Raw genomic sequence first — 24,464 nt, 5'->3', positions numbered from 1 at the left:
TCTGGGTGAAAAGCCTTTTCCTGATAGCCTGACAGCGCTCCAGCCGTCCCTTCGGGCCTGACTGGCCACAGAGCACAGATCAGTGCTTGTTCCTGGCCACAGAGCACAGATCAGTGCTTGCCCCTCTCCAAGAGCCGAGATCAGTGCCTGTCCCTGGCCACAAAGCGAAATCAGTGCCTGTCCCTGGCCACAGAACACAGATCAGTGCTTGCCCCTCTCCACAGAGCCGAGATCAGTGCCTGTCCCTGGCCACAAAGCGAAATCAGTGCCTGTCCCTGGCCACAGAGCACAGATCAGTGCTTGCCCCTCTCCACAGAGCCGAGATCGGTGCCTGTCCCTGGCCACAGAGCACAGATCAGTGCCTGCCCCTGGCCACAGAGCACAGATCAGTGCTGTCCCTCTCCACAGAGCACAGATCAGTGCCTGTCCCTCTCCACAGAGCACAGATCAGTGCCTGCCCCTGGCCACAGAGCACAGGTCAGTGCTGTCCCTCTCCACAGAGCACAGATCAGTGCTTGCCCCTCTCCACAGAGCACAGGTCAGTGCTGTCCCTGCGCTGTCCCGCACCCCGCACTGAGCTGGCCCCTCAGTCTCCCGCAGGCCGAACGTGTGAGGGCCGGGCCGCGCACCGCGCAGCGCGCTGCCGGAGGTGATTGACGCTAATTATTTGCTGTTTTCCTTCGCTCGGTGCCGCCCTCCCCCGCTGCCCGTGCCGCCTGTCGCAGGAATGACCCGAGAGGTCGAGGCCTGGCTCGCCCCCCGTGGGACGCGGGATGGAAATCGTCAAATCCGCTGCGTGGGCTGTGTGTGCAGGGCTGGAGCGCCGCGCCTGATGCTCCAGGAGCCCAGCGAGGTGTAAGATGAGTGTCAAAAGCACGAGGGGAACTCCTGCATGAGGGCCAAGAGCACAGATAATGTCAGCGATAACATAGCGGTAGCTGAGGAAAACCTCAGAATAGCCACGTCATTTGCAGCTACAATTTCACCTGTATAAATACAGCATCCAAAATACAGACCTTCATCACAGTAAAATCATGGGAAGGTAGATAAATCTAATTTCTCTCTTTCACATACCGAATGGTAATAGCCAAAACTTTACTTCTAAACCTAGTGCCAAGGTTTTGAACTTGCCACTAACACGTAATATACAGACAGCTACTGACTTGATCACAGCTGATCTATTGTCCAATAGACACAACAACAGCTGCAAAGTTTGTTTTATTGCAGGGTACTAAATGAACTTGGAATGAATGTGACTGATACGCAGAAGTGTAGAAGGAATTTTAAAGGAATATAAGGGTGCAAAAAATTAATTGGGGAAAACATGAGGAAGAAAAATACTACTAAAGAAAAAGCAAGCACCACCAACCGACAAATAAAAAAGATAAATAACAGGAAAAAACCACCATTATGAAGGTATATTAATTAAAATATTGAAAATATGTTCATAAATAACTAGTATCATGCACAGCAGATGGCCTGAGGGCTGTATACATTATCATATAAAAGTTATTAACGTAAAGGAAGAGTTAAAATATAAAGAAATCACATTTTAAAATAATTGTCACATAAAATATTTTTAATACTTTTAAAAATGTACTTCAGTTGCTGACAAACTGAAAAAGTGTATTCAAAATGCACAAATATCTGCAGGACACCAATGCCAAACTCAGGTCACAGTGGTCAGAAAGTTGTGTAATTTCCCATCTCTCACACAGGGTGGCACAAGATAGCTGGAAATCCATCATGTGTTCACATTGATCTGAGAAACAAGCAAACAAGAGGTCAGAGCCAACTAGTAGGGCATGTTGAATAATTCTATTTTTAAACATTAGGCAATTGCAAATATAAGCAGTTTCTGACACGAAAGCTTTACCAAGGAGAACAGGCTAGAAGGAATAATGCTCTGTTGTATGCATTTTGTCCTGTGCATGGGGAGGATCAACTGTTACACAATTTCAGGGTCTGACATAATTGACAGTTAACCTTTCAATCGAAATAAGTAATCAAAAATAGCAGAATACAAAACATTCCTGTTTTTTATAGTTCCTTCACATTTTACATATTAGAAAAATATTTTCTAGTAATCTAAAAAAAAAAACCCATTGACTAGATGGGAAGTGTTTCAAGTGGTTCAAACAACAGCTCAGAAATGTTGGAACTTGAAAACATTAATTTGAAAGTCTGTCTCAGTGGGGGTGGATGTGGAGACTGCATTTGTACAGAATTCCTCCTTGCCATTTTCCCTATACTGGAAATCTAGATACTTTTGTGGGGGTTTTTTGCAACTTTATTTTGCCCTTTTTTTATGGTAAGGTTTATGGGTAATAGTTTACCTTGCTTTTGTAGCCCATAAAAATAATTTGGCTCCTGCCTTAGACAAAAGTGATATAAAATGACAAGATCAACATGTTACAGAATAGCAGCTTTCAGATATGTGGATAAACTAGTGTATAATATTCTGCTTCACTTCTGATATTTCTATCATCTCCTGATCAGAGTCAAACAAAATCCCACATTTGCCATTTCAAGGATGTAGCTATTACCTACATACAATTTATTGATCCTCTCTGTGTATTATTTTCTGGGGTTTTATGTATTTTTCTGTCAGAGAGCATCACAGTCTATTGGCTACAAACAGCCATACTGGTATGAGAGGAAGCAAGAGCCAGCTTGCTATCCATGAGAAACTTCTGCCTGTGTTTGGAAGGGAGGGGATGTATAATGATTATTTTGTTTACAGAATTTGTTCATGTTTTTCATTAGTCTTTAAATAAGATTTTTGTATTGCAAGTGAAAGGTACTAAATACATGGCTATTCATACCATATTTGCTAACTTCTATGCCCTCAAGAAAAGTGAATATTAATCCTGAATTTAATTTTGTCTGAAAACTGAGGGATCTATTACTTGTGGGAATAATGTGTAAAAATACAAGCAATAGATCTCTTGCATCTCCTTCCAGGTAGATACCACTAGATAATTTCAGTACAGCAATAGAATTGCAGACAGATGTGTGATAGTTTACTGTTAACATTGCTAAATTTGTACTGGGAAGAGTGCCTGGCTCAGAAAAGGAAATAGATACAGATAACTTCTGTTTTCTGAGGTAATTTTCTGCATGTTTATTTTTGACATGCTAAACATTCTTACCTTCCCATGCCTTATAAAAAATGTCAAATCTTTGCCATTAGCAGTATTAGTGTCTACAATAATGCTGGCTTACTAATATAATTTTTATCAATTGTGGTCTAAATCCAGTACAATTTTTGGATGAATCACAAATATTTATGAAAAATATTTATTCATAATCAAAAAATCTGCAGCTTCCTTGATATGAAACAGTTGAGTTCACAATTTGTGTTTCTGTGTGCTCTGATGGTCAGGCTGTTGTTCCTACCTGCTGCAGGATGCATTCATTTCAGCTCAGTTCCAGCAGCTCCTGGAAAAAAACACAAACCACATGAAGCACCCTGTTACACGGACAGGAGATATCTTTGCTGGTTGAGCTTGAGGGGGAAACTGGGTACAATTACATATTCTTTTAATTATTCATGACTTGGGTCTGAAGTGAATGTGTATACATTTTTCACTTATTCACTTTATAAAATTCAAAACCAAGCCCAGGAGCAGTTTTATTCTTGGCAGCATGACAAGTTTCCTTTCCTCCACGAAGCAGTCAAAGGAATTGTTCCTCAGAGAGTTTGTCGTGCTCACATATCCCAGAGAGGAGGGAGAGAAGCTGGCATTCATTACGCCCCTAGTTACACATGTGTGTGTCTCCTTCTCCCTCTGCCTGTGACAACAAGCCCATCTCAGAGGACTGCGTTTCTCTCTAGCATGTGCTTTCATTTCTGTAGCTGATTGGCAGTTCATTAATCTAGAGAGCATTGCTCAGTTCTGGTAAGGACCATGGATCCATCCAGATTCTGCTTACTCCCCCCTCTATCCCTGTTGCAGCTCAGTTCAGAGAGAGGGATTTTGTGCTGTTTTGCAGAGCAACTACAGCTAAAGCAGTTCAGAAGCCAAAAGCTGATGTAAACACACACCAGGAAATTGTTTTGATCTGGCCTATCAGGCTGCTGGCAATGCACTGTGCTTCCTTGGGAGACATGCAAATTTATGGGAGACAACTTGACATGATTAAGGCAATGCATACAGAATAGGTAATTGCCCTTTGGCAAGAGAATGATGTCAAGAGCCAATGATTCTTTACATTCTTGGCAGTGCAGGTAGGATCATGAAATTAGGGGCCTCTTGGAAATTCATTATAATGTAGGTGTCTAGGTATTTTTTAAACTACATTTTCCCAACTTTTATGTGGTATTACTATTAATTGTTTGCCTAGCTGGGGAACCTAAGAACAATAGTCAATTTGTAGCCTTCAAAACCTAAATCTGTACCTGCTGATATTGTGACAGCTTATGATAGTTGTTGAGTTTGGAGGCAGCAACAACAACAACAAAGAGGAGTTAAAAAAATGCTGCAGGGAAACATCAACTTCTGCTGCTCACTCACAGCAGTGGGGTTCTTCACTTTGAAATTTAATTATCAGAGATACTGACACTCCTTGTTGACAGACATGTGCTCAGAACTCATCCACATGCTTGAGTGGAGTCAGATTCAGTTTGTGTCAGGGTTAATGAGAAATTACTGATCACTACCTGGGAATTTGGGGGTAAGAATGGCTGAACTTAAGGTGAAAGACTCCATATCCTATTACCACTCCCCTGAGCCTGCCTAGCAAATAGCTAACTATAATGTCTTAATTAACAATGTGCTAGAATCAACCTTATTCTCCCTTGCAAGCTGTACACATTGCTAATCACATTAAGCAGGCACACAGGAGCACAAGGGAAGCAGGCTGAGGCAGTGGAGTTTCCCACTGTACTGCAGAGCAAGGCAAGTCTGGTGGCACTGGGAAGATTTGGAATGGCACCCTTTTGTTTAATGCAAATGGGAGGAAGGAAGTCACTCTGTGTGCTGGAGAACATTACCTTTTCCACCTCCTGGACAAGGCAGCCCCAACAGACACAGGGGCCTGTCTTGGCAAACTTGAAGGGAAAACAGTGCAAGGGGACAAACTCGTAGTAGGAGCACAAAGTATGGAGCTGTCACCTGTCACATGTGTGCTACACAGAGGGTCTGACACAGGTTCTGCTGCTCAGTGCTCACCAGCCCCAGTGCCAGCACAGCCTTGCTGTGCTGGGTGCACAGAGAGGAAACAGCAAGTGTGCTCGGAGTGTGCTGTGTTCTGCCTGTGAACAGCTGGCACATGATTCTTCAGGGACTTGTGCCATCTGGTGCAGATCAGAATCTATCATGTTACACAGTGCCTTTATCAGAAATGGGAATTTGGAACAACATCACAAAGCTGTGATTAGTTTGACTTTTGAACTACAAAACTCCTTCTAAAAATTACATTCTCTGTTTTTTTTCCAGAGATAATTGATAAGTACTTGATTTACTAGGTTCTGCTATTTGGATAACTAGAAGTGTGTAATTAAAAAATGTGTAATTTTTTGAGTTTTTTAAGATCTGAAAAAATATACTACCAAAGTTCTTTTTAGAGCTAAAATGCTCCAAATTTGTTATTTGCCATCCTTCCTCACTGGTATACAACTTTGACTTTTCCTCCACTGATACCTGTCGTGTTCTTCTTCAAATTAATTTTTAGTCCTCTGTTGCTTCATATATTAAATGCAACTTTTGGAGGTAATTTCTATCTAGGATTTCTGCATCAGGGCCTTTGTGTCCAAGCTTTTATTAAGGTAGAATTACTTGGATTTTATCCTGGCCATTAATTTTAATTTTCAAACAGTATTTTTTGAAGATTAGCTAAATTAAATCATTTTTGCAATTAGTGTCAAATTAATCCATAATGGAAGGTAGATAACAGCAGAGATGAAGTCTCTCAGATTTTGACAGATACCCTCATTGGGTTTAATGTTTTGTATAATATCTCCTTAAGTGAGGAAAGAGCTTGCCTTGATGACTTCCTCCCTCATGCCCAGGCTGCTGGCCACAGAGAATAACTCTTTCTCCATTTCTGCATTCTAAGAGGGAGTGCTGTTAACCCTGATTATATTAACAGCCATTTGTGCCTTAATCTTATCTCTGGCACTTGATAGCTGATAGTTGCTGAAGGTCTGTGGATTGTAACATATGAGGTCTACCACAAAATATAACAAAACCAAAAAACAAAACCCACTCAAAAATCCCCCTCAAGCTTGATTTCATAGGGATAGGGGAAAAAGAAGTCAGATGATTAATCTGACCAGTGGAAACCAAGGAATAGTAATCTCTAGTAGGCAAACTAGTGGAGAAAAGGAGGCTGGAAATGGATTAACAGCACCAGTCATCTTAGGACCAATTCCTGGATCAAGAGTACCTGAAAATCCTAGGAGTTTGTCATTTAGACTGACCAAAATAAAAGAAAGTAAATACACTTGTACTTAATTAGGGTCACTGGAGTGGGGCTATAGGTAAATCTGTGGTGAAGGAGCCTCCTTTGGTTTTTTACCTTTGTCCATGACGAAATCCCATCCAACTCTGGTCCAGAGCTAGCTTAGAGGATGGTGAAAAGAAAGGGAACAGCCTCAAGGTACCTGGTTCTGAGCAGCTCCTCTGCTCTGTCCTGGGGTTGAACTCAGCTTCAGTTTCTCCAGTGATTAAATGCTTGCTCCTGACTGCTCAGAGTCCTCAGACACTTTCATTTTCTAAGACAAACTTTTTTGTGTTTTTTTAAAAGGCAGGGACATTGATGTAATGGTTTATTTATTCTGGCATCATATGGCATCACTTAAATGATTGGTTAAAATAAAAGCTTCTTTTTGTGCCTGATTTGGCCTCCCTGAATTCAATGGCAGTTTTGTTTAAAGCAGTAGCATGTTTAAAATTACTGAGATTCAGGAACAGATGAACTATTTTTAGAAATTATCTGTTAAACTTGAGAAGATGAGTAAGCAGTTCTGCTGGAGTAAAATTAATTACCATTTTTTACTGCTTTTGGATGAGCATTCCTTGTGTACTCTGTAAACACACTTTGGACTTGGTCATACCCTACTAGTCTAGCAGAATTCTCAGAGAATGTTAGTGGAGCTAACATTTGGTCCAAAAACCAAACCAAACATAAAACCTCGAGGAAGCAGTCCACCCCCCAAACCCCAAACCCCAAACATTTCTTACTGACATCACAGGAAAACATCCAGGCTTTGAGGTGCTGGGGCTAAACACACCAGATACAAGTGGGTAAAATTAAAGAGCTGAAGTACTTATGCTGGGGGCTGTAGGACCATCAGCAAGCAAACAAGATTTTACCTTTCTGCAGCTAGAAAGGCCCCAGTTTGTGCTGCACCTTGGCTGTTGCAGCTCTGGCTGTCAAAGTGCCCCAGCCCAGCTGCACCTTTCTGGCAGAGGTTGCCCTCCTAAGACACAGGGTGCAGAGCAGAAAGTTGGCTACTTCTCCTCTACCACAGTTTACAGCTGGGCTTACCAGAACCAGCTCAAAGCTGTGGCAATTTAAATTAAATTACTACATTATTAAATCATTATTAATGAGTAAAAAAAACCTTGCTGGTTCTAGTATGGAAGCAGTAACAGAGCAAGGGCTCCTCATAACCACTCCTGTATTGGAGATAATGAATCAAAACCTTTTTGATGCCTTTGAAATTCAGACTGACATGTAAAAAATCTGTGTGTAGTTTTCAGTTTTGCTCTTTTTGTGACCTTGGCCAAGGAAGATCACGATCTGCTCTGTGGTTCCTTGTTACCTCAATTCACAAACAAACAGGGCAGACTATAAATTCTTCTGTCTAGCATGTTGTTAAAGCTGTTAGTTTTGCACAGTGAAGCCTTGACTTTCTCTGGAGCTATTTAATGTTACTGTAGCATCAACCAAGAATGCCAAACTATTGATTTTGGGATCATAGGGATCATTTAAATTCAGTGTTAATAATATTTGTTCAGCTTTACTCTGTGTATGAACCCCACAAATGAAGAATACTCCCAAGTCCTTGAAACTCCTTCTGTGAATATCCTCTGGAATATTTAAGCCTTTCAATTTACTTTGTGTTGAGCTCTGCAATTAATGAGATCTCTGAGAATGGGGATGTCTCCCTCAAATACTGTTTCTTGTACTGTACTGTTTCTATGTGCTTGTAGTGAGTTTCCCCATAGACATAAAGTGGATCTCAAATTCTATAGAAATAGGGATATAAGGAATGCTGTTTAAAGTGCAGCATTTTGCAGCCAAGTGCCCTCATAGAAAATACAATCAGTTCTACTTATTGGCCAGAATATTTAGAAGGAGGAGATTTTTCCTGAAAACAGGACTGAAAATCCTTTGCCTCCCTGCTATCTAGGTAAGCAAAAATTAATACAGACTTAGCTAGTGGTGAATTTTGTTAGAGTCATGGCAAGTGAAATGTGAAAAGCACTGTCACACAGGACAATATTGGGGCATCATAAGTGCCATAAGAAAATAAAAAGTCAGTAAGAGATGCATCTGTTGTGTCCCATAATCTTCAATTTATCCCTCAGGCATGCAAAAGAATTGAGGAAACCAGAAAGAACCTCGTATAATGGAGCAATCTAGAATATTGGCTTCAATTTCCAGTGGATTTACAAACTGCTATTACTAACTATGACTCATCAAGATTAAAAAAGGAAAATAATTTAGTCAGGGCTGTTGTCAAGTCAGTATTTAATGTTACTTTTTGTATTTGCTGTGATAAGCAGTAAAATTTGCACACTGCTTGATAAATCATTGTTTAGCAATGTCTAGAGGGTCCAGTAAATGGTTTGAAATTGCCACAATGTAATAAATGGTTATTTGATAATGAATGAAATTGTTTGAAAATACTGTTAAAATGTCAACTTTTAATATATAGAACATTAGTCAAAAGGAGTGCAAACATGGAAACCATAGTGACACTATAAATATACTGCAACAAATGCATTTATTTGTACAGGGCAAATAGTAGGTGCTGTATACAAACCAGTATAAATTGATATATGAAGTTAATTTCAATCTGTACAAGTAATTGCATTGGTTTAACTTATTTAACTCTCCTTACAATAATATTTATAGCAGAGCAAGAAAGTAAAGAAATAAATGATGATAAATAGATAAAATACATAGGAAATGGGAATTGTTTTCCAGTTTAATTATGCTGTCACATAAAATTATCACTGAAATACACTATGCCAACAAGAAGAATACATTAAAATCCCATTATGCTGTGCAGAATTGGCTGGTTTGTGCTGCAGTTTATTCCAGAAACAGCTTCTCATCTTTTCAACTACCATGAAATTTATACTTTTTAAAAAACTGAAGTGGTGCAAAAAGGACAATAAAGGCTGTGGTGATGGGGCAATGTTAGAACTGCAGTAAGAGCAGGGCCAACAAGCAGTCAAAACATTATAGTAAGAAACCATTCTTCCACACCAGATATTTCTGGTTTCAAAATGAAGTTTGTACTATCATTTATTTTCAAGATGCATTAATACATGCAGTATTTTTTATCTTTTTGCTTTCAAATCACAGTTTACTAGAGCCAGAAAAATACATGGATGTTTTTGAAGAGGTCTTGGTTTTTCTACTCCATTTTTTTCCCCCCCAGAACACATGAAATTTAGTTCACTTGAAAGTAGCTATTTGCTATTATGTAGGTAAAGAATACTATAATGCTAATATAATAAATCTTGCTGTGTTTTTAAATTTGCAACTTCCAAGTCTGAGTGATTAAGTAGGAATTGTTGCTTTACTTAATTAAAAAAAAAAAAATTAGTCTTTAGGATTTCAGTTAATATCTGGAAAATATATTCTCCAGAGATTGCAAATTCAGAGGAAAATTTTTAATAGATACTTCCTTAATTTTTTTAATCTTATTTTTTTAAACATACCAAATCAGAGGCACACTAAATCTTTAGCCTGTGATTGATGAGTTTGATAATAAGCAATACCCAAAGTAGAAAGGAAATCTCTAGGAAATGAAATACCTGGGAAGAAAATACTATGTGCTTTTGCACAGAAGATAAGGCAGTTTTCTGTGTAAGATGAGATTTAGGTCATCAAAGATACTCCTAGTACTTGCCATACCTGTGTAAATGAAATGAATGAACTAGCTCCAAAACTTTATGCCAGCTTAACATTATGTGTGTGCAGCAAGAGTGCTTTTGTAAAGCTGTCTATTGCTATAAAAGAATGGCTATAACTAAAGGAAGCTATCATTACACTTTGGAAAGGCTCATTTATTATACTTCAAAATGGCTTGTTATTTACAGTTCTTATTGAAAAAATTTGAACGTGGAATGCATTCAAATTTCAACAAATTTTGACAGCTTCACTAAGTTATTTTGTTTGAATAGCAAAGCACCAAACAGGATCCCAAACAAAAGGAAAATCTGATTTCATTGCTAAAATCTAAAGTGAATTTAATATTTCTTACTACTTGTGAATAACTGCTATCTGAAAATATGAATCTATTTATATTATTGAGCAGGTGACCACTCAGTGCTTAATAGGAACTAGCAATTAGTGTATGTAAATCAACTAAGACAGCAGCAGCTCAATGCCTGTTCTGTATAGAGGAATAGTTAATTTGTAGGAGTACATGTTTCCAGTCAGATTTTAAAAAGTCACGTTTTCTACTGCTGGAAACCTCAATACCTATAACATTTGTTGTGCATTTTATGATTATTCTTAATGCCCTTGCAAACACATGTAATAAAATGCTAACAAACCATCATCCACTACTTAATTATGTTTATCTAGATGGATAAAGTTGAGGTGGGGAGAAGCCTGTGGTAAAAATATTGTTTCCCACTTGGCAAACAGAGACTACATTTACAGCTTAATTATTTCTTGTAATGCTGTAAGAGAAATCTTCCTGTTAATCATACTTGGGAGCAGAGTTGATTAAAAATAGTTGTGGGTGGGGTTTTGGTGTTCTGTTTGTTGTAGTGAGGTTTAAAAAGTATGTTAACTCACAGTTAAATCCACCTCCCCTCCAGTAGGGGATTCAAATGTTTGTGAAGCTTCATTGGGAACTTCAGGAAGCTTCTCTGAGAGTGATGAAACACCTTCTATAAGACAAGACAAACATCTCGAAAAACTAAGGCTATATTGCCTTCAGAAACTGTGCCTATGGAAAATATCTGAATAATTTGTCTTAATTAAGAGAAATACTTCTATTCAGCAACCAAGTACGAGAAAAATAGAGGTCAGTTCTAGAAAACCATTAAACTCCTACAGATTATTTGTGTGCACAGTGATGGTCATGTGATTAAGGACTGCAGTTTACATATACTTTTATTTTTCAGTGCTCTATTTGGAATGTTTTAGTAGTGTTTTTTTCAAAGCCAACTCTATGCCAATTGCCACAGATGACTAGACATTAAAAGCAAATATCAGAAATTGTGTCTTGTACAGTTGGCTCTCATTGCCTAGATAGCCTAGGAAGTGATTGCTGAAAAGCATCAACCAACCTTCATAATTTATTCTTCAGCAGTGACTGCAGAAGCATTCAGTGCAATGAATGTATTAAAACCAGTCACACTGAATTTGTGAAGTAACCCATGGAAATGCCTCCTTTTAATGTTGCAGCTGATGATCTCCACAGGAGTGAGATGAATCCATACATCAGTCACTGCAATTGCAACGGACAGCTTGGCAAAAGAGTGTTGGTGTGTCTGTCTTGGCTCTAGCCAGCTGTGATTTGATTAACTTCTGTGTTAACTAGCTAACAAATTGCTATCTGCTGCGTGTTTGGAAGTAGAGACTATGGAAGGTTATTCCCAGAGTACCTTCTAGTCTTGGCACAAAGTCTGCCTTAGTTGCATGAAAAAAATCACACCAAGATTTTAAAGGGTGTCTGAACAGTGGGTATGCAGTGCAGTAATAAAATACTTTTCCTTCCCCCCCATCCCCCATATGGGAATAAGCTGTAGTTTGTTAAGCCCTGGTAAGAAAAATAAGCCTATCTTATTTAAGATATGAGAATGATAATTAGGGTCACTCTTGAGGGAAGCTCTTAATCACAGCTTCCAGTAGTTGATAGCTTGAAATACCTGCCTAAGCACTTCCCTGAAAGGGCCTTCCCAGGTGAAAGTTAACATGTGATGATCACATGGAAAGTCTCTGAATAATTTCATGCCTAGTTATAGTTCAGACAACATGAACTCTCATTTCTTACTCAGTTTTCACATGTAAAGGATTTCATTGAACTATGGGATTCCTGGTAATAGTGGGAATTTTTCAGCTGCTGATGTTTGAATCAAGAAGCTTAGGAAGAACCATTCAGTGATGTCTGCAGTACCTGTCTAAAAAGGGCTGTACAAGCCCAGAATATTAGAGCATATTCTTGGAAAGAAAATCAGATATTAGGAAAGAAATTTGAAAATTTGTGAATATCGACTAGTTAATGTCATCTAAGAGGAGAAAAAAGCTTTTTAATATTTCTGTCTCATAAAAACTCTCCTGGCAGATTTAAAAGGTAAAATCTGGTATGATTATACTGACAATATAATAATTTTCTCTTAGGACCTGGATGAGCATTTAGCAAATATAAACAGCTATATAGTATGAATATTACTGGTTTTGAGTTTAATTTATTCATTGACTGCACCAACTTCAAAAAAATAGTGAAACAACATAAACAAAGGTTAACATCAAAAGCCCAATATGCAATCAACTTACCAACATCTGCCTTTAGTTATAGATACTTCCAGTTGTTTTTCCACTTTTGTCTTTACCCAGACCAATTTTCCATTAATTTAATTAATATTTGACAATCTAAACACAAAATAATACTTTAGGATTAAGCTCTGATAAATCCTACTAAATTAAACTAAAACAGTTTTGTTATTCTAGGATCTGGATTAAAGGCTCTGACACCAAAGGGAAGCTTGATGTTTCAGTTTAACCTTAGCCTTACAGCCATAATTTTGTTGAATTTAAAAATGGACACTTCAATTATACTCTAAAACCCAAAGCACATTTACTTAAGGTGTAACTACTACACAAGACTTTATCAAATTCTGGTCTAATTGCACTGGTGTTACATGAAATGTATGTAGGCTGTATTTTTATTTTCTTACTCTGTGCAATGGTAATGCTGAATAATATTCAGAGAGCAGAAGCTGGTGTAATGACAACCTTCTACTTTTTATTACATGGATTGTTATAACATTTATGTTATAAAAATGCTGTAGAGGGACAGTGAATTTAATGCCTAATGTCAAGCTACAGTTATGAAAGGTGTGATCCAATATTCACAAATGATATGAAGTCCTTAGCAGTGAAAACTTAAATATCGTTATCAGAAAGAATGTTAAAAAATATTTGTCTAAGTCTATAGTAAAATTTTAGTTCACAGAGCTGTAAGTCTAGAATGTCTCTCTTGGCAAGGTCTTGTCTCAGTTCTTTGCTCTTGAGACAAAAGTTTCTGTTATCACTCACACATGACTGAAATTTCATGGGCAGAACTTAGAACTTTGAGATTCCCTTACCTTTGAAAGTGTTTTATATGTGAGCAGGCTGAACAGAATACAGTGAACAGAGAGAACACAGTGTTGTTTATAAACTGGAATTTTTGATCTTGCCACAGCTCTACGCTAAAGACCAAATGGAAACGGTCACTTCAGGTAGCAGCAAATTTAGAATCAAGGCAGGGAGAAAAAAAAATTGTATTTGAGTGATTTGCACAGAACTTAACAGAGAAAAAATGCCCCATCACTGTTGAATGAATATTCTATCAAAAGTGCAGTCACATTCTGTTCTATTGAGATTAACTTTACCTGCTGAATGCTGTGAAATTTATTTCAGTGGCTTATGACCACCATATATCAGCATCCGACCCCTATCTATATAAAACAATAAGCATGATCTTAAGGCTGTCTCAAAGGCTGTCTGAGAGATGTATATTTACTGACATATAACCTGACTAAAGCCGAACATCATTACCCCTGTGACTGATAGGAGGGCAGTCATAACTTAACAGTTTTATTTCCCTGTTACAGCTGAGCTCCTTGACCACGCTGGCTGAGCTGACACGGCATTTCAAGTCTTGTTACCAGCTCAATGGTTCTCTTATTTAGAAAAACAAGGGGCCAGTGGGGGGGAAGGGGGGAGGGGGTATGATGCAGGGGAAGCTGGAAAAGAAAAACAAGGCACCTCTTAATTTAGATTCTCCATCTTGATCACTGCTGATGGGCTATCAATAATTTCAACTTGGTTAAGCAGCTGGCTGAAGGTTAAATAAATTCTGCCTGTTGTTTGCATACCTGAATTCAAAAATTTTAATTTGAAGCAAATTTCTTTTCAGTTGCTCCTTGAGAAGTTCCTGTGTCCAAAATAGGCTAGAAAAGTTATAAGAACCACAAGAACAATATTAAAATCAATGGGGCAAAGCAACTGTACTTTGAAATCTCTAAGAGGAAATGTAAAGGTATGATAAAGGCCTTATAAATGTTTATATACACTCCCCAGTTCAGATGAGGATGACAGGAACAGAAGTCATCAGTAATCTTCTGGTGAAAACTGCTTTAACACACTGTTAAAATCTAAGAGCTGTCTACCAATTCATGAATGAGTCATGATTTTAAAAGAAAATAAAGTGTCTCATGCCATTTTGCCTGCACTGGGTTCAGTTATCTTGTGCCGTACTATTCTGACAGCCAGAGAATTATTTACAGCATGCACAACTATGTACACATCTCAGCCAGTGTGAGTACTAATACTCTGGTAACAATGCATTCTGTAAACTCAGCATTCCTCTTATTTGCATCACCATTATTGTTCATGTAAGCATTTACTTCTTGGGAGTATTCCTGTTTTATTTCAAGTAACAAAACTCCAAGCCCATTATGAATCAAATACACATGCTCTCACATTTAGTTGTAGTAGGGTGATTTTGGAGCAAACATACTCCTTGTTAATGGGACACAAGAAAGTGTATGCTGAAATTTGTCTAAAATACTCAGAATAGTTAGTGACTTAAATAGCAGGTGGTGTCCTGTCCCATCTCTCCAGCCTGCCCAGGTCCTCCCAAGGCAACACAGCTCTGGGGGATCAGCTGCCCCTCCCAACATTGTGTCATCAGTGAGCTCCTGAAAACATTCAGGGAGATTATATTAAATTAGAAAAATGTATTCCTCTAGTATTTTGACCACTTTTAAATGAAATTTGGTGGTAGGATAGTTTTCAAAATTCTTTATTTATTACAGATACGAACCACAACTGTAACTTTTTTCTTTTCTTTTTTTTTAACGTAAAGTTTACAAACTATTTAGCAATACAATTTATTGATATACCTGTACATAATTTCTCTTTTCTGACTGAATGCCATTTCTTTGTGTGTTGACACTAGATAAAAACTTGTAAGGGCTATGAGCAGGAAAGAAAAAAGTACATTAATACTTCTCAAATTTCCCCTGCTCAGAGGTTCTTTGCCAGGAAAGATGCTCTAATTCTCACCTACCTCAAAGTTAGCAATGCATCCTACAAAATCTCTACATGTAAAGAAAACTGTTAACCCAGGAGGCATAAAGCAGATTTATTGCAAGAAAGAAGAAACCCTGTTTCTTCATCAAATTCCATTTTTCTCTAACAGTCTCTCAGCTGTCAGTTTGATAATGGCTGCTTGATTCTGCAGTCACTTAACTGGGGAACTTGCTATTCCAAGCCACATTATGTTCATCTGTTCATCTGATGATAGAATTTATCTCCTCAGGCAACAAATGTGGGGACCAGAATTTATCCACCAAGAGATTTCATTCCACTGAAGGGTAAATTAAGGTGGGTTTGTAATGTCTTTGTTTATCCTAAAAAATTAAATATATTGAAAGAAGCTGAAAGCAGATTTGATTTAAAAGAAAAGTAAGGCAATTATATAAACAGCAGCAGATCTCATCCAGAATATGTCACATAAATATTATACTATCAAACAAGAAATGTAAATTCTCATACATACTCTATAATTGAAAAGTGTATTATACATTAGTGAAGTCAGCCATTTATCTAATCATAATCAGTTCCAATAAAATCTCATTTAGGAAAGTTGAATATAGTTCAGGGTGGATGGTTATGAGGATAGTCATGTGAGTATGCACCGAAACAGTTTTGAAAGATAGTTCATATACATAGAAATCCAATTATTGCCTACCTCATCTGAAGGGAACTTTCTCTGATAAGGGCTAAAACTGTGGCATACAGAACTACCATAAAGGTAAAGCAAATATACTGAGTAATGGCTTTAAATGGTTTTTAAAAAATCTTTACTCCAACAAGACATTTGCAAGAAGTCAATACAAGAATCACATGGTGGTTTAATGTAAGAGAGGCTTTAAAAGAAGAGGAAAAACAATGATGTGTCATTTGAAAGTTCTGATGATGTACAACAGTTGGATCCAAACCTCCCATGACTGGTTATAAATCCAACCTTTCAGCAGTAGAAGTTCTAATTTACTAAACATATGCAAGTCTGCTGCAAAAGGTGCTCAAGTGCAACAATTTTCTATCACTGCTGCCCTTCTGTTATAGCATTTCAGATAAAAAGGTCTCCAGACCTTTCCAGGAGAAATAAGTAGTTTTATTGAGCTTGTTGACACCTTCAAAACAGACTAATTGTGCTATTCATAAACTTCAAATAAATTATGGAACATTTGCTATCTTGATTTCAATAATCAAGGTGCTGGTGACTTAATCCAGCAGTAAGGTAATCTGAATAGAATGACTGCAGCAGAAGAAGCAGTTCATGGTGAATATGAGATTTGGTATCATGAGCCTCTTCTGAAGTTAGCATTAATGTTTTTTTTCTTGTTTCTCCATTTGTTGTGCAAAGCTACTCATCTAATAACTTGCATAATTTACCTTAACCTATGGATTATTTATTATACACCTATCACTCTTCCAACATTGCTACCTCAGCTATGCTGATTTTATCTCTTTTAGATGCTCCAAAATTCAAACTTTCTAAAGAACTGGTCCCCACTTATTGTGAATACATATGTGCATATGGATGGCAATATTTACATGCAGATATATTCAAACCATTTGTGAATGGGTCAAGAGAATATTACAACCCAAATATGTACATGGTCTTCGTTAAAATGGGTTACAAGAAGACAGAAAACTTGAGATAAAGAATATCCATACATCCTCTTGAATTTTTTTGGTACTTACTATGATCCAGGTATCAGTACCCAGCAATAGCAATCAAATGCTGTGATTCCACCATAATTCTTATACTGTGATTTAGTTTCTTCACAAAATCCAGTGGATTCTGAACAAAGAGGCCTCTTCAGAAACCCATGGGGGGAATAAAAAGCTATTTTAACTACCCTAGTTTTGGAGCTGTAGTTAGCCCTGATTTGCTCCATTTTGCCTGGCTAGATGTGCAACCATACATATATGCAATTTATCCAATTTTAATAATTTAGAACAGACCAGGGCACTTGGAACATAACCATGATGATCCATAGGAGTGATCCCATTTTTTTTTTTCCCATTTCTGTGTTCTGTTGCAATATTTAGAAGTAGGAGAGAGCTAATTTACAAGATTACAGTCTGTTTTTAAGAGAGAATTACTAAGGAGTTTTCAACCACATGTAGATGGAAACCAGCCCAAACATTATACTTGCAAACTTTTCCTGTTTAAACTGACTCTTGACTAGACATCAGCATCTCCCCACCTCTCTGTAGCTCTTCAATTCGATGAGATGTAGGCAGCTCCAAAGCTCCACCTGCAGGTCTGTAAGGAGCCACTGTGGTATCACTCATTTCTATTTCTGAGTAGGATTGTCAGTGGCTCAATTGGCCTGATCCAAACTGTCTGCCGTGCTCACTCTCCAGCTTTGAGACCCTCTATGTTGGGTGACACTGCTGGCATGTCCTTTGCAGACACTCTGCAATCAAACCCAAGTGAAGCTGAGAAACGCTGTGTGCCTTCGTGTATCTCACTTCAGAGATCCAGCCTTCACTTCTCTGCCTGTAATCCTGCTGTTCTACCTGCTGATTTCTTCTCCAGCTGTGGGAACACAGCCCACGGGTGGAGGAATGGCATGCCCAACATTTACAAATACTGCCTAGAAACCCTCTGAATTAACAAGAGCCCTGGGCTTGGGCATGTGGAACTGCTGGAGTGAACCCAGGGACTCAAGGGACACTCAGATGACACATACACATGAGAAGACGAGTCTCTCAGCCCCACTGCATTTAAACATGTCAACCACAATCACATAGTTCTAATCACAAAACACAGCACAAAAAGGAGATCTAACTCAGCTCTCCAGAAGAAGGTAATTACTGTTCCAGAAAGGCCAAACAGTCCAAAGACCTAGATGGGTTCACAACACCAATTTAAAGAGAAGGTCGAATACTGCAAGCACAAAGGTTTCTGCTGCTGAAGGACTGTGTCTGGTGAGATTCAGGAGGTGACAAGGTGCAGGAGGAATATCACACCCAATATTCTGTACCTAGAATTTAATTCCAATCCCTGACTGTCCCAGTTGCTTTAAGAGATCATCTTCACTTCAGCCTGTGAGAAATATTTTTTAAATCCACTGTTTAATATTTTGGTATCGATCTTGGAAGATTCAGCTTGACAAAGGATATGAAAGATCTCACTTGAAAATCTTGTTCACTTTTAAAACTCTAACACCCTCACACTCCCTAGAGAATTTTTTTTTGCAGTCCCAACAGAATGTTTGAACTTCAAAGTACTTTCATTTAAGAAAAATAAATCTACAGTAGAAAAAAATTCTGTAAAGTTATGCAGAAAGCTAAAACCTGCTTACTCTTCTCCTTCCCAGTTCATACCATCTAGCTTAAACCAGCAGTGAACTATTTTGAAATATGCTGGGCTTTAGCCAGCAGTTTAAATGAATATATGTGACTCAGTTCATATTTTCAGGCCTCTTTATTAAATACCTCCCAGTTCCATCTTGCCTAATATTTGATCCAGCAAGTTTAATGACCATTCCTTCATTAAACATTACAAGCTTTTTAAGACCTTGACAGTGCTACATTTCATCCAATAACCTAGTGCAGCTACAAAGTCAACATTGTGTGCCAAGTTAATCCCTCGTGTCCACTAATTATGTCCAGTGCTGCAGCTTCTTGGGTGAGCCTGAATCGGTGGGGAAGTGCAGGATTTCCAGCCCGATGGATTCAGCACTCCAGCTATATCTCATGTCTTGACACTAGATGTCAGCGAAGGGTAATTGTTGTCTCAATTTAGAGGCCAGCCTAGGTAGCTCTAGCAACCTCTGTTAATGTTTTATAGCAAAGGTGAAGTATAGCTTAATACAAGCATCTGACATATATTACAATAAAAAAGGATATAGTTGTCTAGTGTTTTTTAAGTCAGTCATAAAAGATGAATAATGATGCAGTTTAAAGCTAAAAGACAGCTGCCAAGCTGAATGGCCATGATGGATGTCTAAACACCCAGTGTAGAGAAAACCTGTTCCCTAGAGACCACCATCCAAAAAATTAATTACTACGATTCAGCATCTTTAAATGTGCCACTTAATATACTGCCACCATAATTAAATTTCCAGCCCTGTGACCTTGAGACCATTTCCTGAGATAATAAATGAGATCAAGGTTTAATCGATGCAGATGCAAGTAGAAACTGTCCGAGGAAGCACAAAACCATCACAATGTAGTCAAGGTCAGGAAAGAAAAACCAAGTGAAGCTGCGAATCAACACTAATTGTTCTCTTATGATAAAAGAGGTTTATTTTAATTTGCTTTACTTGCAAACAGTTCCATTGTGTAGTCTCTGACAGCAGCTTTTAAACTCTAGCCACAGATGAAGTCAGTAGAGGGCATATTTGTTTCCTTGTAGATAAGCACTTTTAAGTAGCAAGTGAAGCCATATTTGGTTGCACACTGAAATTTGATAACCAAGCTCATAACACATCAAACAACACAGGGACAAGAAACAACTGACTGCCTCAGGTACACTCTGGAGCAAGAAACCAAACAAAAAAGAAGAGACTTTGGGTAGTGATATGGAGATGAGAGGGCTATTTTATGTCCTTTTGAAGTCAAAGTGACACAGAGGTTCTGGTCTGACTTCTACTGTTGGACTTTAGTAAAATGCAAAATCAGATGCTGTATATACATGTACACAGTGTCTGATAAATACAGAAATACCTGTGTAGATATATAAAATCACCAGAAATATATAACACTGCCTAGGTAGAGGACCTATTATTTTGACAGATGGAAATATTATTGGGGCTGCTATCCACAAAATGAGTTGTAGTGAAGTTTCTGCAGCTGAACCAAGTCTCCTTAATTGTATGCTCTTAAAGAAATTACAGCCAGTTGATGATGGGAGGGCATACACTAAAAAAATATTTTAACTTTTTGAGACAGCCTTGTTTAGAGGTAGGCTTCCTTTCCTTCCAACAAGTCTAGAGTAGAAAAAAAGTTTGTGTTCTGACACCTAACCCTCAGAACTTATAAAAGCATAGAAGTCATCAGAGAGAGGAGACTGAAACAATGCAGACAATACATCTTTAAATTATAGTACTTAGACATATTGTTTTGTAAAATGGGTATTAAATGACAATATCAGTCTTGTCAACGTTAAATAGATTCAATTATGACCACTGTAAATTCCAAGGTGAAACTATACCTGATAAAATAGAAATAACCTCTATAAATACCTCAGGCAAATCAGGGAGCCTCGTATACAGAACATCAGTAACAACAGGAAGCTCTCAATTGACTCCATACCACTAAGGCCTATGTACAAAAATTTGTACCAAAACCCAAGGGGACATCCTGAAGGTGCACTGAGGATGATTGAGACAATTATCTTCTGGTCAAAACCTACCAACTACCCTTGAGAAAGGGAAAGTATTGGTAAAACAACTGTCATGTCTACAAAGTGATGCAGCTACATCACCTTGAGGACTCAATCCAGCCATAGCTCTAAAAGATAAGTAGTAGTTGCCTAGAAAAACAAACAAACAAACAAACCAACCAGCCAAGCCCTCAAGGTAGTACTGTCTGAAAACAAAGTCTTCTGGGGGATGGAGATAGACAGTAGAATTTGACTTGACTGAGACAGTGCTACACTGAAAAATAAATCCAACATTTTTGAAATTTTCACTTGTTTCATCTTCAGTTGCATGCTGTTAAATTTGGATTCAAAATATCTGCTGAAGTTAACACTTTCAAGATTTCCATGGACTTTTGTCTATATTCCTGTGTTGGTAGGTCAGCTGGGAAATTCCCCCTCCCTGACTTGAAACTTCCTCCTGTCACTCTGTGTGTACCAGTAAGACCTCTAGAGAATGTAAGTAAGGGGAAACAAAGTCTTTATTCTTATCTGACAGGCTGGTGCTGTAAATAATGCACTGTTCTAACACCATTCCCAGGAAGTCTCATTGCATGACAAACAGTCTGCCAACACTGGCAGTTCCCATCTTTTCTTATTGAAAGATCTATTTAGATGCATCAAGACAACCTGAAGGCTACTTCTGATAAGAACAATGGGCAGTTTTAAAGAAGAAGGGGCAACATTTCAATTACAAATTTCTATTTTATTTTTAGCCTAATTTGGTCTCTTTGTGATAAATAAGATGTTTTACATATGCCTAGTAGTAATAATTGATAGTTCATGCTTATGTATGTTATAATACATAATACTTGTTAAAATATTTGCATTTAAAAGCAAAGTTGGACTTCTAGCTCTAGGCTATGTATGTTTCTTTCCTAAGGAGTCTCAACTAGAAGAAACATTTTGAATTATAATTGTCTTCCAAATCTCAAATTAAGAGAGACAGAACACTGTTAACCCTTCACTTAGATCACTTATCTATGTGAAAACAAGATGTGATTTAAGGAAAGTTGAGTAGAGACCTAGTAGATTTTCTGGAATCACTTGACTCTCCCTGTATTCAATCACAGAGATTAGACAGATGAGTACAGATTACTTAGGCTGCCAAGGGTTGGAAGATTAGGCCTCAGGTAATTACAGCATTTGAACATATGTACTTTATCAGATCAGTTTTACAGTTAAAAGCTTTGTAGCCTGATTCAGAGAAACAAATTACTTGAAACTTTACAGAGAGTAGTAATAGATGAAATAAGAGATCCTGTGTTCAAAACAGCTGCCAAACTACTCACAAAATTTCAATACCTCCAAAAAGCTGTGTTGTATAAATGCTTCCTGTGTTGGACTTAGGGTACTTTACATTGTATGCATGACAGAAATAGTGAAATACAGGAATGGAAATCCAGTGTTTTTAACTGAGGCAGCTGTAAGAGAGGATATAACTTTGAAGGACAAGATTTTGAAAAGTGACTGTTACTTCAGGATATACATGGGGAAACAATCCTCCTCAAGAGGCTGAGGAGGACAGCGACATCTGAGGCATCCTGCTCTGGGTGGGCTCCTCCAGGGGCTGCAGGTGGATCTTGGCTCCACCATGGGCTTCCAGAGGGCTGCAGGACAATCTGCTCTGGTGGCTGCAGCACCTCCTCCCTCCCCTTCTCCACTGATCTTGGTGTCAGCTGGGTTTCTCTCACATACTCTCACTCATCTCCCCAGCTGCAGTGGCTGCTGTGCAGGTTTTCCCTCACTTCTGGAATAAATTATATCCCATCCACTGTTGCTGATGGGCTCAGATCCATCCCAGAGCTGGCTGGCACTGGCTCTTAGACATGAGGGAAGTTTCTGGCACCTTCTACTTCTGGAGCCTCCCACTACCTAAGCTTTGGCACAGAAATCAAATCTGTTGCTAAATCTGACTACAGAACTCTGCAGCAGAGCTGGCCCTCCCTTTCCCTCTCACATTTATGCATTCTTTCAACAGATTTAGTGCCAAATCACACCTATTTTAATCTTCCCTTTTTATTTGCTCTTGCTCAGTAAAAGCATCATCTAAAAAAAAATTTAATACCTCTAGAAAAAGAAATGAGAATGAATTAACAGCTTGACAGTGGCAAGTTGTCAAGTACTTCCTTCTGTAGATACAGAAAATCATATTATTTTCTAAGATCATTTTGTGGTATACCAGGGAAAAAAATAGAGTAGATGAAATAATTTACAATGCTATTCTTTGGTCAAGAAAGGACATCAGTGTGTCTATATCAGGTACTATATCCAGCTGAGGGACTTGCCCACAGCATCCCAATCAAAAAAATTAAGTTTTAATTAGCTTTGAAATACTTAACTGTCCTTGACAAATATGGGCACCAACATGTTTTGCTGGAATAAGAGACTTTTTATTAATAGATTCCTGTTTCACTTTCTCCACTGAAGATGAGAGAACTAAGTGCTTACAGTGAAACAGTAGGGAAGCTTATTAAATCAATACACATCTGTTAGATAATGGGCTCTAAGTCAAGAATGTTATTCTGAAAACCTCTCAGCAAAATGCTGCTTGTTTGGCACTGTTTTCTTACAGCTATTCCCAAGTTGAAGAATCCCCTCCAGAGCTGACCATCTATTTTGTAGTGCTCAGTTCCTAACAAGCGTGTCCAAACATCTCTGCCAAATGGAAAGGATTCTCCAAAAATCTCAGACAATATTCTCAATTATGCCAGCAAGTGACAGCAAGAGGCTGTGAACTTTAAATCTCTTCATCCCACAGCAGAAGGTTAAGGCCTTACAAACACTAAGGAAGCTAATGGGAGCCAGAAAATCTCCTATACCACTTGCAATACACTGTGAACAATTTGTAATGACATCTTAAAATACAACAGTTAGACACAGATATATATCAATAAAAAGTATAAAATATATTAATGTATTAAATATGCATTATATGACACATGCTCCTCAACTTAAAAATACTTCAGTTGCATATCTGTTGGGACATCTGTGTGTGTGACAGCTCAGTCAGCAGACACTGTTCTAAGCATTCCACCTCTTTTATAAAGCCTGAGTCACTTCCCAGGCTGTGTGTGCACTCTCATCTTTTGTCTGTCTTGCTTATTTTTGCTACAAACTATGTGAGGCAAAAATTTCCCCTTGCAATACCTGTGAACTGCTCAGCAATTTCATTCAGAGTCCCTGGGCATTATTGTAATAAATCTGAGCTGGGTAAACATTTTACCTTTATCATCCTGAAATAAACATATCAATTCCTAGCTGGTGTGTCTGTATTATTTCAGAATGGAACAGTAAAGAAACTTGAAAATTAACATATATTTAATGATGCAATTGAAATGAAGATGAGGCTGTGCAAATGCCAAAGCAAGGTGCTCTGAATAAATGGCAGGGAATGCAGAGATCAGCTTATGTTTGTGATGCTTCACTCACCCATGGTATTTCCATGATAAACATACTTTTGGCTGCTTCTGTAATACTTGAATTCATGTTTTACAGCATCCAAATGTTTTTTTGGGTTTTTTTTGTAGTAGGAAAACAGAAAAATGTACATGTATGGCTGTCATCTATTGACTCACCATGGCAATTCCTCATACAGTGGCTTCAG

The 24,464-nt window shown here is 38.1% G+C and overlaps 1 long non-coding RNA gene across 1 annotated transcript in view; it reads right to left on the bottom strand.

Annotated features, from left to right (window-relative positions):
• Window positions 1-1,524: 1,524 nt before the first annotated feature.
• LOC130257261 (uncharacterized) overlaps window positions 1,525-24,464 on the bottom strand; it is a 76,395-nt gene continuing 53,455 nt past the window's right edge. The window contains exons 2-3 of the long non-coding RNA XR_008841296.1: window positions 3,400-3,441; window positions 1,525-1,762 (exon numbers count right to left, since the gene is read on the bottom strand). This is a non-coding gene — a long non-coding RNA (uncharacterized LOC130257261). The remainder of the gene's footprint in view (window positions 1,763-3,399; window positions 3,442-24,464) is intronic.

Source organism: Oenanthe melanoleuca, chromosome 10 (assembly GCF_029582105.1).
Source record: "Oenanthe melanoleuca isolate GR-GAL-2019-014 chromosome 10, OMel1.0, whole genome shotgun sequence".
Classification (NCBI taxonomy): domain Eukaryota; kingdom Metazoa; phylum Chordata; class Aves; order Passeriformes; family Muscicapidae; genus Oenanthe; species Oenanthe melanoleuca.
The sequence above is the reverse complement of the archived record's forward strand: the minus strand, read 5'-3'. Positions and strand labels throughout refer to the sequence as shown.